This window comes from Amblyomma americanum, chromosome 1 (genome assembly GCF_052857255.1).
Source record: "Amblyomma americanum isolate KBUSLIRL-KWMA chromosome 1, ASM5285725v1, whole genome shotgun sequence".
Classification (NCBI taxonomy): Eukaryota; Metazoa; Arthropoda; class Arachnida; order Ixodida; family Ixodidae; genus Amblyomma; species Amblyomma americanum.
The window spans coordinates 107,559,471-107,575,129 of NC_135497.1; the positions used below are offsets into that span (position 1 = coordinate 107,559,471).

A 15,659-nucleotide genomic window follows, 5' to 3' on the forward strand; every position below is an offset into this window, starting at 1 on the left:
AAAAGAATTAGGCGCGTTAATTACCAACTTAATTAACTTAAACCTAACAATTAATTATTCAACTAGTACAGTTAAACTCCACATTTACCTTGGGATTGGTAGCTCGCCATTGCTGATATCGATACCAGTTTCTAGATTTTCGAAAAGGCCATTCTCGTCGGAGCATTATAGGCCGTTCAGCATCAGCGGGCAGAGGGCACGTGATCACTCTCTCGCCGCCGGGTGATGCGCGCAGAGTCGCAGATACGCGCGGCTGCATGCGTTGCTCTGCTCTTGCATGGGTCTAGGTTCGGAGAGTGAAAATGGCGCATATTAAGGCGACAGCGTTAAGCAGCTCGTGTCGGAGAAAAGCCGGTGTCGTCGGCGTCTTTGGCCGTGAGCGAAAAATGGCGCATCTCGGTGGACACCTGAACCGCGCCGTACGGGAAGGTATTTTCCTTCCCTTACGGTGCGGCGCGCTACGGGTGTTCAGCGAGAATTGTGAGACAGCTAGCCGTCATTTCCTTTCCTTAAAACCAATTTTCATTTCAATTTCCTTCCCTTACGGCCCGGTTCGGGTGTCTACCAAGATATGTTTCCTTTCCTTAAATTGTCCGGGCAAGGGGTCGCACCGAAGGACGATGGCGTTCCGTGGATTCCTTGGCAATGCTGCAACACGCTGTCGCGTCCTGCTCTTAAAGGCGAAGCTTATGCGTCCTCCAAATTTTTCTTTGCAATGTAGCTCCAACGAGAATGGCATTTTTGAAAATTTAAAGACTGGTATGAGTATCAGAAATAGTAGGCAACAAATCTCGAGAAAAATGGGGAGTCTAACGGTAATGGCTAAAAGGATCATTATTTGATTTCAGGTAATTAACTTGTTAATTAACACACACAAGCTATTTTCTGGTGGCCGACGCCAGTGAACAATTTTTAACGAAGAAAAAGCCCTCATAGCTAAAAAAAATATTGTCGATTTGCGTAGTTAGGCCAAATGCAAATTAGGTGCGTTATCACTTCCATTTTCACTGCAGTTCCGGACCGGTGTTCAGATCCAGTCTTCACGGATGGCAGTTGATCGGATAGCGATAATGGGTTAATGTCCATATATGCAGAATTGGTCATCCTCTCCTTTACATTCATAGATCCCTGGAGTCCTCATACCACTCCTGGCTCAGAGGTTCAGCGGTTAAGGGATGCGCCACTGCTCTTCTACGGCAGGTGCTGCCATCGAAGGGACTTGGGTTTCTTGGGTTTGGTTGAGACCCGAGCAACCTTTCGTTATTAACAGAACTCCCACCTGTCACAGTAAACAAATTGCCACGCGCGCGCGCGCGCGCGCGTGTGTGTGTGTGTGTGTGTGTGTGTGTGTGTGTGTGTGTGTGTGTGTGTGTGTGTGTGTGTGTGTGTGTGTGTGTGTGTGTGTGTGTGTGTGTGTGTGTGTGTGTGTGTGTGTGTGTGTGTGTGTGTGTGTGTGTGTGTGTGTGTGTGTGTGTGTGTGTGTGTGTGTGTGTGTGTGTGTGTGTGTGTGTGTGTGTGTGTGTGTGTGTGTGTGTGTGTGTGTGTGTGTGTGTGTGTGTGTGTGTGTGTGTGTGTGTGTGTGTGTGTGTGTGTGTGTGTGTGTGTGTGTGTGTGTGTGTGTGTTTACATGCTAGGCAGGTGAGCAGCCTGCCGCAAAGCAGGCTGCAGACAATTAAACAAACAAACAGGCAGGCAGCGGTTAAGTGCGGGGAATGCACACTATAAGTGCTAACGCACTGAAAACCTATTTTTAAAAGCTGCTACCCGCCGCGGCGGCCCAGTAGTTAGGGCGCTTGGCTACTGATGCGGAGTACCCGGGTTCGAACCCGACCACGGCGGCTGCGTTTTTATGGAGGAAAAACGCAAAGGCGCCCGTGTGCTGTGCGATGTAAATGCACGTTAAAGATCCCCAGGTGGTCAAAATTATTCCGGAGCCCTCCACTACGGCACCTCTTTCTTCACTTCTTCTCTCAGTCCCTCCTTTATTCCTTCCCTTGCACCGCGGTTCAGGTGTCCACCGAGATGTGAGACAGGTACTGCGCCATTTCCGATCTTTAGCTCAAAGGGAGGACGCTGACGTAAACATATAGAAATTCAAGATTAAGAATTGATCAAACGTAAGATCGGCGCAATTTATATGATACCCGCTGCTGTGGCTCAGTGGTTAGTGCGCTCGGCTACTGATCCGGAGTTCCCGGGTTCGAACCCGACCGCGGCGGCTGCGTTTTTATGGAGGCAAAACGCTAAGGCACCCGTGTGCTGTGCGATGTCAGTGCACGTTCAAGATCCCCAGGTGGTCGAAATTATTCCGGAGCCCTCCACTACGGCTCCTCTTTCTTCCTTTCTTCTTTCAGTCCCTCCTTTATCCCTTCCCTTAGGCGCGGTTGATGTGTCCGCCGATATGCGAGACAGATACTGCTCCATTTCCTTTCCCCAAAAACCAATTTTAATTTCATTTTCAAACTGCTAACAGGCTTTGGTGGAAGACCCTGCTTACATTCGAGTACAGCAAGGGAATACGAAGGGGGCAATCATGGCAGCGACAGTTCTGCCAAGCGGCGGCTTCCTGCCAGTGTCACTACGCAGCGCATTCGTTTTGCCGCTTTGTGCGTCCGTCGGTCGCGGCAAAGGCGGCTGCAAAGGAGAAAATTCACAGACTGTCTTGTCGTCGAGAGCAGATGTAAGCACGAAATGCATTGCCGGAAAGGCGTAGCGTATTCTTGGACGGCTCACAGATACTGATAGCCACATTCGAACCTCTAGAAACGTCCACCATCAGCCGTTTTTCTTTCCTACGCTTTACTTCGCGATCGACAGCGCGCCCGGCTTTCTTTGCCGCTGTTTATGTATGGCGACCCGCGCGACCTGAGCTGGTTACTCTCTGTGCTCTGATGTATGGCGTCATGGGACCTCTGTCGCCGGCACGCGCACTACGTAACCAAAACCACGCAGCCTCGCTCATCAGGTGCCACCAGGACTGCGCGTGCGCCTCTCTGGCTGCAGGGCAGAACCTAAGGCCGCTGTCTGGCTTTTACCGCCACGGGACCCTGAAGACGCTGCTGTTGACGCCTGCACTGCTCCGGCGGCAGCGCAGCACTTAGGCACCATGGGGTGGGTGAACTAAAGGTTTAATAATAATAATAATTGGTTTTTTGGTGAAAGGAAATGGCGCAGTATCTGTCTCATATATCGTTGGACACCTGAACCGCGCCGTAAGGGAAAGGTAAAGGAGGGAGTGAAAGAAGAAAGGAAGAGAGAGGTGCCGTAGTGGAGGGCTCCGGAATAATTTCGACCACCTGGGGATCTTTAACGTGCACTGACATCGCACAGCACACGGGCGCCTTAGCGTTTTTCCTCCATAAAAACGCAGCCGCCGCGGTCGGGTTCGAACCCGGGAACTCCGGATCAGTAGCCGAGCGCCCTAACCACTGAGCCACCGCGGCGGGTCACTAAAAGTTTCACCAGTGTTCTTTTAGGTTCGACTCCGTGTTCTCCTCCTTCCTGGCGCCAAGGTCACGCACGGCGCTCCTACAACGGGAGCTAAATGCATTTGTGCTTAATACGCAAGCGACAGCTGATTTGCTACCGATTTTCCCTTCTTTCGCAGCTGGCGGGCGTGATTACTTACGAATGTTTTTCTTGACACTTTTCCTCGCCGACGGCAGACGCCAACAAACGTTTGATGCTCGGTGTTTTTCCTCACAATGCTGTTCCGGCTTAGAACTTTTACTTAACTTGGAACTTTAACTTAGCAATTTTAGATGGGAGATGGGCGCTTATGCTGACACAGGCGGACGAGCGCGTACCGCGCGCAAGCTGTAGGGTTCATACTCCTCGTATTTATTTCCCCTTTTCATCTTTCTCACAGCGGTATTTGAAACACCCCGCTGTTTAGAGGTAGAGCTCTGGTCAAGTGCGCAATTTGAGCCATTCAGTGTTCAGCGCATCATCAAGACCGTCGTACCGTAGGCGACTTCTGTGCCCCGCAGTCACTGTTCGCGGGAGAGCTTGTGCTTGGCTCCTTCGGCACCCCTCACTCGAGCTCTCTCTTCAGCGGCGCGAAACACAATCCACTGTTGTCCCAACAGGATTAGTATACTGCCAACAGGCGCCGCGAAACCGAACTTACGTACCCGTTTAGATCACAAGAGGGCGCCCCCTGCGAGGGGCTCTGAATACTTTAATCGTGATCGTAGCGCCACTCAAGCTCATAATGGGTTGCTCTGCTTCCCGCGCAGCGGCGCAACAGCCATTAAATGTACATAAGGGGCGCCATCACCCGATCGAAATACGACTATTTTTCATTTTCTCCAGAACGGAAAGAGGCGAGAGAGGAAGGCGGACAAAAGCGGCCCGTGCGCACCGCGAAGGGAGGGGAGCGCTCCAAAATCGCGCGGCGTTCTGCAAACTTTTCTCCTCGAATTTCGGAAGTGGCAGGCGTGCCGTCGACCGCGCGTCGTCAGCGGCTAAAAGCGCGCCCGTCGACTAGTCCTCATCGCCGGTTTCCCGTCCAAGATGGATGGCCGCGGCGGTCGCTCGCGGTGCGCCACCCGGGGAGGAGACCGCAGGCAGCCGAGGCCCCCACTCGGCCGCCGGGGGCTCCCGCGAGGTTCCGGTCGCGTTTCCGAGCAGCCTCCGTACCCGGCACACTTAAAACTTTTTTCAAGGAAGGAGAGGGAAGAATCTACAATGATGGGATAATTGGCCGCTTTTGTAACGGCAACTGGTTGCGAGTTGCGAGGCACGCTGGCGCGCAAAATTCGACAAAAGCGGCTGCGCGTCTTATTGTCCCTCATTTTGTCTGCTCAGAGTGTGTGCGTAGCGATCGCTTAGTTGCAGATGCACCAGCTTTCTTGTTGACGCGGTTGTGCGTGGGCGACGAGGCGCTCTGGGGCAAGTCTGGGTTTTTTCTGCCTCGGTTGCAGGTGGTCGCGGGTTCGAGCCTCACACTGCCGAGCGCCCACCGATACAATGAATGCAGCGTGTCCCGACCAGCCACCCGTACAGGGGCTGTTATTACTAATTCGTTGTTTTGATTGACAATTACTTATTTATTTTTACTCCAGAGTAGTTATGGGATGTCTTCTCTATTTGTCCACATATTTCCCATCTGTTTTTTTTTTATTGTTTCCTGATCGTTCCTTTCATTTTTTAGTGCGCTAGCATTAAGACCCCCACTCACCGATTTCGCCTCTGTCTGTCTATATTTTCACACAATATACAACACAAAAGCTTCTACTCTACAACAAAGTCAGCAACTGCGAACGAATGGCATTTGCCAATTAACTTCTACCCCATGCATGTTAAGCTGCGACCGGCCGCAGAGGCGCTTAAAAAAAAATCTTTATTTTCGCGATGGTTTCGATCATTTGATGACAATGCAAAGGATGAAAAAGTAGGCTGAGGTGAAAAGGTATGTTTAATTAGGGAAACTGTGTCTACATTTGTAATAATGGAGTAATTAGTCATTGGCATCTACCCGAGCGCAGCCATACGGCTACAAAGGAAAGCTATGCAGCTTCTATTGAAACTTCGTAGTTAAAGAAACATTCGTCCTGGTCCGGGGTTCGAACCCGGGACCCAGCGCTTCACCGGAGCAGTCGCTCTATGAACTGAGCTAACCGGGACGGCAATTAAAAGGAGTGCCATACGTCGTGCGGTGGCATTTCTAAAACGCCAAAATAAGGACCTACACACGCACACACACACACGCATCCCCCCCCCCCCGCACACGCACGCACACGCACGCGCGCGCGCACGCACGGTAAGCACGAGATTGAAAGCATCTAGCGAGGTGGCTGTGAGTCTTAAGGGGATCTATAAAGCTGAGCGAAAGGACAAAAGCATTTTCAGATAGCTTAGGTGCTGATCTGGAGGCGTTGTTGCTAGCTGTCAACGTCACAACGCTTATGTACTCTAAATGCAAGCGTTTTGCGGGAGTTTACACTGTTACATCCACACATTTAGTTCAGCGCATGCAAGCGGAGACGCAACGATAACGTCAGCTTAGTGGCACCATCAAAATTTTAGAACAGGAACCCCTTTTGTCAACAAACCAACACTCTTCTTATTTTCGTTTTTACGTTTTAATAATTGAGGGGGAAGGGGGATGCAGCGCTCAGAAAATTTCGGGGGGGTGCTCTGACACCAAACGCACCCCCCCCCCCCCCCCCCTGGTTATACGCCCCTGCCTTAAGGCGGAGCTTAAGTGTCCCCTCCAGTTTTAGTACGCTGGCATGGCCCTAAGGACCCCAATCTCCGATTTCGCCGATGTTTATCTGGAGCCCGTCTGACCTTGAAAGCCAAGCCTCGAACGAAACCCGGAGTGAAAACCGAAGTGCTAGCACCTGATTCGCATTTGGGCTAACCATGCTAAATCGTCCGTAATTTTTTGTTCTCATCAGTAACTGCGTCTAATCAGCATCTCATTTCTTTTCGTACTATTTTATCCTGTTTTCTCTGTTTTGCACCTTATTATGCCATGAGCTTGTTTTTTTTCTTGTTGCTTTTTGTAGAAATAAATATGAGAATACATTCACAAAGAAAGTTTTGCGTGTGATTATGAAATATCTGCCAAATGGCACAGAAGGAATCACACATCGAAGTAGTGCACGAGAATAGAGGGAATGGCGCAGGAGGGGTTAACGCGCACCGCACCGGGCGTCAGTATATCACTACCATCTTGTTGCATTGCTCTAATGCATTACTTCCATGTAACCATAATTTGCATAGGTAACGTATATATTTTTCACATAACAGTGTTTGCCTTCCCGCTACCCTCCTTCTGCTATTCCCGCTTTTCTTGGCTTTTTTTGCTTTTTGTTCTTTGCTTCTTCTGCAGATTTCTAAATGCTGCTTTTCCCGGCCTTCCTGCGTCTTCTATATTCTCGTTTCCCGCGCCGTGTCGTCCTCCTTCCTTTGTTTTCATCGCTTTTTATGCCTCCGCTATATATGACTTCGAACTTCCGCCCAGAAGTAAGACCTTTGCTTTGTTTCGTTTTCAAAACATTTTTTTCTCCTTTAAATTACTTTTTGAAAGCTCTGGGCATTTTGCTTCCCTTCTTTTACGTCTGATTGGATTAAAAGCCGGCGAGAAACCACTATCCCATCAGAATCTCTGTTTGGACAGCGGCTGGTTAATTTGGTTGCTGTTATGTAGGCTTCCATTCCTGAACGAAGGTGGGCATCATCCCCTTCGTTCGATTCCATATACAATTGTGTCGGCGTTTTCGCTGGCCACGTTCTCACAGCAGCGCAAGCTTGTCTCACATAATTTCTAGACAAGCGCATTTCTCAACGGGAAGTTGTTTATGAACGCACTTTTTTTTCATATATAGTAAGATTCCACTGTAACAATCAATACATCCACAGATCGCCCCTTGGCAGGCTTGCATTTTTTTTTTGCTGCTAATGTTTTTGCTATCGTCAAAAGCGTTCCCATTGGTTTTCTATGGCAGTCTTAACTACTCGACGCGAGCGATGAACAAATTTTAAAAGAAAAGATTTTGCTATGCATCGGGAGAATGGACCATAACCATCAATATTTTTATAACAGTACCTTACAATATTCCTCAGTTGTATCATAATTAAAATTGATGTCCAAGAATGCTGGACTTGAATATAAAAGTCACGACACATTCCTGTATGTTGAGAAGCACTTGCAGCTGGGCGTGTTGGTGCATACTCAGGAAAGACACAGTAGCGCAAAAGGTGAACACGGACGTAGTGAGGGAACAGTCTTTCCTGAACATTCGTTTGTGCTGTAGTTCATTTCAGGTATACTTACTCAACAGGTAGAGCTGAGAGGACATTTCGCTTAGAAGCACCTTCATATTTCCGTTCTGGAAAGAATTCCAACCAGTAAAGAGGTTAGGTGTCGCGCTAACGTTTTTCTCGAGAACACCAGCGTCTAGTGGGACAACCGGTAGAAATGCAGCCAAATGGAAGCAAAGTTAAACCCACCCAATACTCAACAAAAGCATTGGATATGCGCCCGTGAAGATAAACACTACAGACGAAAAGAATGAAGGGCCCGAACTGATCGAAAAAAAAAATGCGAAAGCGGAAAAAAAAGGAAACAAAAACCCTGCGCCTTCTAAGGTTATGCACGGTATGGCATACCTATAGCCTAACAGCCACTATACCCATGGCAGCTTCGCAGGCTGAAATCATTTGTTAAAGAAAATGCACAGCACAATTGCGCACTTATTTCGCACGCTTGTCGGAGACTTCGCACGTGACACTTTCGTCTTAATCGTCAATTTGTTTTTCACTCCCATCGAATTGAGAGTCAGGTAGTTATCTATTGTGGCCCTTCCACACTGCATTCAAGACACTCTATAGCCACGTCAACACCTTTATATTCCTAAACCATGTGTCGTCGTTGCACGTGTTGGCAACGATGACTTCGATGACATCGGAGAGTACAGTTCCTCCTGGTTTGATACCTCGGCACCAAATGGAAAGCGGCCATAGCAGAGATAGCCGTGACGCATTTGTGGCACTTCCTTGACTTGCCTTTGACATATCGTCCTTCGCCTTCGTCCGACGTGTGCCGCACGTTGTCATGCGCGCAAGCACTTGCTGGGCTGCAGAGCTTGTAGCGCGATCAAGAGTCCCAAGGCTGCAGTTTCAGGATCGCAGATTTCTTGTAAAGTTTTCCACGCTGGAACGCACCCCTTCGCGGAGGCGTTTGGACTACTCTTCAAAAATTTGGGTAGTTTGAGCCATGAGCCACATAACATGGCCCAGAAGGAAACTCCTTGGGCTGTTTACTTTTGGCAAAGGCTGTACGTTTCAGATCTTCAGTGCATTTTTCTTCGGAGGAAACTGCTTCATGCCACAGGGGGTTAGTTATGTTGGCATTGTACCTCGATCGAGCGCGTACAGTCATTGAAACAGACTGTATGTCCTTACTTCCGAAACCTGAGCAAATGTGCCCATGTAGTGGCGGAACTATACTGGTTGACTCGCTAGTCCACCGCGGCTTTTTTTTTTAGGAGAAGAGACAGTGAAGTGGACAAAAATATACGCACTTATCCTCCTACCCTTTCTACCTATCTACCTTTCCTATTTCGATATTTTTCCTTTTCAAAATCGTCAACTTCCTCCCTATCCTTGGCCGGTCCCCCATGCAGTGTGCGTACGTGTGACTTGCTAGTCCACCGCGGCTATTTTTTTTTTTGAGAACGGACAGTGAAGTGGACAAAAATATACGCACTTATCCTCCTACCTTTTCTACCTATCTACCATTTCTATTTCTATTCCATTTCCTTTTCAAAATCGCCAGCTGCCTCACTATCCTTGGCCGGTCCCCCATGTAGTGTGCGTACGTGTGACTTGCTAGTCCACCGCGGCTTTTTTTTTTAGAAAGGACAGTGAAGTGCACAAAAGTCTGCGCACCTATCCTCCTACCTTTTCTACCTATCTACCATTTCTATTTCTATTCCATTTCCTTTTCAAAATCGTCAACTGCCTCCCTATCCTTGGCCGGTCCCCCATGCAGTGTGCGTACGTGTGACTTGCTAGTCCACCGCGGCTTTTTTTTTTTTTGAGAAAGGACAGTGAAGTGCACAAAAATCTGCGCACTTATCCTCCTACCTTTTCTACCTATCTACCACTTCTATTTCTATTTCATTTCCTTTTCAAAATCGTCAGCTGCCTCACTATCCTTGGCCGGTCCTCGTGCAGTGTGTGTACGTGCCACTAGACGTCTGCAACATCACTTACGTAGACTAAATTTGCAGCACATTCATGCTGATATAACACTGTCCATCGATGGCCCAGACGGAACCACTGTTCACGGAAAAACCGCGCTACATGCAGTAAGTTCCCTGCCCCCAGAACTTGAGCGGGGACGCGAAGTCTGACCGGAAGCTTCCGAGAGCGGAAGCAGGCGTCGGAACACCGCCAACGATCCGGAAGCTCGCCTCGTTTGGCGGCCTTCGGAGCGCTTCGCGGAGGAACGCTATATACACACTCCCGTCGGGCTCGCAACATAGTTATGGCAGCCGCGCTTATAGGAGCATCAACAAAGAACGATGACACGCGAGGACTCGCAGCCTCAAAACAGGAGAGGTTGCTGCTGCTGCTGATGTGTGATCTGCCCGTATAGCGCGTATCCGCTAGTTTTAATGAAGAGGCCTCCAAGGCGTGAACTGTAGTAAGGGAATATGTGGGAAGCGCTTCCTTGCAATCATTAACATATACATTAGATAAGAGGAAAAAGTTCCCGTTGAAGCCATAATTGTTATTTTTTTTAAATGAATGTATTTGTGGACATGTTTTATATTTTCTTTTTCAGTCGCTGCCGAAATTGAACAATAAAAACGCGACCCTAAACGCAGACTGGCGGCCCGGCAGGTTCCATTGACTGCCGCATCCGTTCCGCTTCCTGTCGCAGCGGCGCCGGAGTCGACGCGCACGTCGTCGGCCGAGCTGCAGATATCGTCCGTGGCGCCTTCCGTTTGTTGCCGAGTTTTGCCCGGCAGACTGCGCCCCCGTCCTGGCGGTGTCTCGAAGAAGCTCATATTTAGCACACGGATCGAAGGATTCCGTGAAACGGAGACGGCCAAGGGCGCATCGTATCAGGGGGGAGCTCACCGCGGCCCCCTTTCCGAGGAAGCACGCGCTACCCAAAACAAAGGCGCGTAAGTTAAGCACCATCCGCGACGTTTTATACAGCCGCACTTTTTTGTTTGTTTGCTGCTGCTGCATCTTTTGTTTTGTTAGCGCATCGGAAAGAAACGAAAGTACATCCGAGGCGAGACAGAAGTCAGTCCGTCCATTGCAAGGAGGCAGCAGCATTTCGTCATGAAGCAAAACAAGCAAGCAGCGGCGAACACAAGCGCCCTGTCGGGAGCTGGCAGGCCTCCGCAGGCACATCATAACCCGCGTCGGCAGCATTTAGCGCTCCGTTTTCTACACGCCACGGCGAACTGGCCGTCGCCGTGCCAAAGCGATGAGTTACTCGATCCGCTTCGCGCACACGCACAAACACGAAAACTGGGGCACAAGGAGCAGGCGGGACAAGGAGCAGGCGGGAAGGGGGGGTGGGGGCTGCGGAGTGGTATTTGGTAGGCGGCACGAAATGACGAATGGCAGCCCATCAAGGAACAGTTCAGATTTGTTTAAAGCCCCACTGCTACCACCATCCCCCAATCCTCTTTCATTTTTTTTTATTTTTGAGAAGGAACTCGAGCGCGAGGACCCTCGTCCCATCAGCGGTCGGGCACGATGAAAAAAAGGCAGTCGCGAATATTTCATTTCTCGACCCCCACGGCGGGAGGCCGTGTATACAGCGCGCCATCTATAGGAGCCGCACGGAGCCTATTTGGCCTCCTTCCAGTAGCCATCGTTTTCGCGGATGGCGTGTCGACTGCCTTCCATGGATGCTCGGCGGTCGAACGCGAAAGGCTCTGTGGGTGCGTTTTTAATCAGCTTGAGTGAAACCACGCTGCCTTGCGGACCTGCTTGTTGCATTGCTCCGTCTGCTTTCCCCCCTCCCCTCCTCCGTTTTCGAATCGGCGACCGCTCGCAGACGCGACGCGAGCAGACCCGACAACCGTGGCGCGTCCGTCGGAAGCTTCGCCCACAAGCGGCGAGGCTGCGGCGGGAATTGATGGACTTTAAAGGCGATTTCACGCTGTCCCGTTGTGGCGAGCCGTCAGAGCGGACGCGCGCGCGAGGCCTGCCGCCAGATGGGCGGCCGCGCAACCCGTTTCGCCGCGCGGGGTCTGCCGCGGAGGCGCCCGAGCATTCCTGGCGCGGCCCGGGGCCTCATTTATTTCGCGGACCGATTTCATCTCACTCCCCGCCTTTCGCGGCCGCCGGATTCCTGCTGCCGCTGCGCGCGGCGGACCCATTTGAAATTTATGCCGCCAGTTTAAAGTCACCGCACTCGGACATGGCCGGGACCGCTCGGCGTCTTTGCGCGGGCACATATGACGGGACAGCGCGTTTTTGCGCCGCCAGCGTATATTATTTCTACTCCGCTCTCTAATTTCCCCGTACCAGCCCCGGAATGGGCGGGTGCGCCTTCTGCTGCGCGGCGGCGGCTTACCGGCTGTACTTTTTAGCCTGCTTCTATTTTCAGAAAATGAAACGCCAGTTTTGTTTCCGCCCCAAAGTCTCAGTTGTGCAGGTTACAGACTCTCAGCTGCCATGTTCGGTCGAAGGCGGCGAAGCGACAGAAAAGCGTCGAGCTCAATGCAAGCGCGTTTCCTTCTTTCTAATTTTTTCCTCCATCCCTTAATAGGCCACATATACGATAAACCATGACGGAATATTCACACAGCTAATTAGAGAAAATATTTTTTTCCCGGTAACAGGAAAAAGAAAACGGGAAGGAGAATGAAGAAAATGTTTTAACAATGCATTCACGTCAACCGACTTCGTCTCTTCCAAAATATACGCTTCGAGACAAAGAAGCGACACGACAGATCAAAACGAGTCACAAAAACCATATTTAAATGTTCGATTCAACGTTACTGCAGCTAACTAGACTATTAATGCATAGTGTGCTAACGTAACAATGCGCAGCTCACTGAACAACAAATAATTTCAACAAAAAGTAGCGACCAACACGTGTACTCTGAACAGATTGCATATCGTCGCTCACAGCATGAGGGGCCCCTCGTCACCGGCTGCCGTATTTAGGCGACCTTAACCAAACAAGGTGGACCCTCAAGTGCCTTAGCGAGGAACCGACGCAGACATAGCTGACGCTTGTTGAACTTCATGTGAACAAGACAAGTGCACAGGTATTAATTGCAGTAAAATGGAGAGTTGAGCTGGCTGGTACATTGTTTGACTGGAAAAACCCGCGGAACGTTGTGTTCCTTGGGCTTCTGTCTGCACGAGGAGAGTGAGATTGACTGCGCGGGCGCCACCGCTTTGGAGTAGTTTGTTGCCCTCATTCGAAGGGAATTTTGAGGCCATACCTTCCCACGCGGTGCACCCCTGGATAGCCGAGCGCTAAGTCAAGGGGACCGTCTGTTCCAGTTGGACTGACCGGCGGCCGCGGTATTCGAACCCCCGCCCTCCCGAATCCCAGGCGAGCTTCCTTCCTCATCCCCTGTCGAGGCGCTGTTTTCGAACTCAAACAGCTATAAATGTGCGATTTCGTATAACATTGCATGTCAATACCCGATGACGTTGTTTTCTTGGGCTGCGTGGCTCGTAGCATGTGACTGATAGAAACGGAATTGTAACAGTGCGTTTTGTTAACAGAACCCGACAAGTCAAAGAATCGCATACGTGTGTTGGCTTGATGCCAGTTTTTTATCGCTACGGTGTAGTGAGCGGAAGTTTTCATTTGTGCCCGAAAAAGGGGGACTGAAACGAACAATAAACCAGGGCCTAAGTACCACGTCGACACTCGTTCTCCCCATAGTTCTTCACCAAACCATGCAGCCTCCCCTCTAACCGCCCCTTTTTACTATACTTGTTGGTTCTCAAGTCCCCAAGGCACCGCGCCTCTTTTGCTTCTTAACTATAGCGGAAAAGAGGTAAAAGGAAAGGCAACGAAAATACAACTAGTTAACTAAGACTTTTTTTTTAAGGGGTTGGCGCGTACGCCTAACCCCACTACCGAAAATCGCATGCTCCAGCCTCCCCAGTTTGGGGAAGTGGCGGGCTTTAGCCGACCGCAGTGCAATGGCCGGCCTCCAGCCGAGGACTCGGCCTGGATGATCACCCAGCACCAGGTAGGTAACTAAGACTTAATCGTCAACTTTTTGTTTATTTATTTATTAGTTTCAGGGCGCAATATTATATCGCGGAATCGAGGGCCGTCAACTTCGAAGGCGAGCCCAGTTCTCAAATTTTCTGAATCGTCATCGCGGTTCGAAATATCGAAGGCCGAAATGCGCCTTTCAAAGATCGTTAAGTACTATAGGCTTTCCCAACGTTGCAGGCAGATAAAATGGCGTCGCTCGAATTTCTAATGCAGCAAATACAGACGCAGTTTGTGCATTTTATGATGCAGAAGTATAGTTAACGTGATTTAGACGACGATGCGACTCGCAGCGAAGCAGTTTTATAAATGGGCAACGCGGAAAAGCCCAATCAACGAGCTTTCAAAAGCCTATTTTTCACCTTCGATACTTCGAAACAATGCCGCTTCAGAAAAGTTGGAAAGTGGGCTCGCCTTCGATGTTGACGGCCTTCAATTCGGCAACATAGTTCTGCGCCCCAGAAATAAATATTGAAAAGTTCATTACCTAATTTCAGTTAACTAATCGCTTCTTGATTGCACTCTATCATGTATATAATATCCGCACCTGTGCAGACAACATCGAACTGTCTTTCACAGTTTGTAAATAAAATCTGTAAAGATAAAACAAAAGGGCTTCATATATCTCCAGTGGTATCAAGATTAATATAAGTAAGAAATGCTTATCGCTGGCGGATCAATTGCCGCTATGCCCAATGGCGACGCTGACCATTGGCGGCGCTGACTAGTGGCACAGGGACGAAATAATAAAGCGACAAAAGAATGGTTCTAAAAAAACGACCCAAGGAACATAAATCGAGGAGGAGGGAACGGGACAGTTAGAGTCCTTGCCTTTCATCACAGCTTTGAACGCCATTTGAAACATCTTACTCAACGACATTCGGCATAACGCTGCGAAGAATTATCCGTTCTGAAAAAAAAACAAAACAAAAACAGCTTACTGCGACGTGCCCCATCATTCTTACTAACTGCAGGGCCGGAAACGGGTTGCAGCTGGGCCAGCTTGCTGCGTTCAGATGATTCCATGAAAATCGTTTTGATAGAGTGAATTTTATTGTCTGTTTGGAGAAGAATGAACTTTTCGCTGTACCAGACCTCTCGACCGTGCTCTATAAAACTTTAATTTGCTCACAGATCGCACCAGCAGAAAAAACCGCTGGCGACTCCGTCAGTGCTCTCGTGATGTGCACGTGAAGTACGCGATTTTCGTCTCACGATAGCTAGCTTGACCATCGGCCCCAGCTGTTACTCAAGCCAACATGAGGAGGCCAGGCGCAGAGTTTCTTCTTATCACCGTGCTTCTAACACAATAGATATCAGCCAGTCCATGTGATACGAAAGGCACGAAAAGGATCAATTTCCTTGCTGCTCGAAGGCGCGGCGACAATGACGGCTGCACTGCGCAGGCCGCACAAGAGGTGCAGAGCGCGTGGTTCCATTCATGGCTGCACGTTTGGACGGCCCATATTTCTAGGTCCCGAAAACGATTGTCGGTGCTTGCGGGTGCTTTCTGGGGAACACTCTCGGAATCTGCTTGAGGATGCTACGGTACAGCCAGAACAAAGTATTTGCATGGCTGGCTGAAATTTTGACTTACTACACCAATAGGCGATAAAGAGTGCATGTGCGCGCAGGGTGTTCCAAATTTGCCTTTCGCGATTTAAAAAAAGCGATGAGCTGTACGCGAAAGCCGCTATTGGATGCATGTACGCATTATGCGACCAGCCCGCACACGATAAGGATGCAAATCAGGGCTGAATGCACGACGATTTCGATGCTATAGACCATGTTGCTGCAAGCAATCGGCGTTGATAATTAATCTCTTAATTAGCTAATACTAATTAATAGGCTTCTAGTCACTGCATCTATAGCATGGATATTTATAATGGCAACTAGGCGGCAATCCCATTCGTAGATTATTTAT

General features: G+C 49.6%; 1 pseudogene; it reads right to left on the minus strand.

Annotated features, from left to right (window-relative positions):
• Positions 1–13,559: 13,559 nt before the first annotated feature.
• On the minus strand, positions 13,560–13,714 carry LOC144116578 (U1 spliceosomal RNA; annotated as a pseudogene).
• Between the last annotated feature and the right edge of the window lie 1,945 nt (positions 13,715–15,659).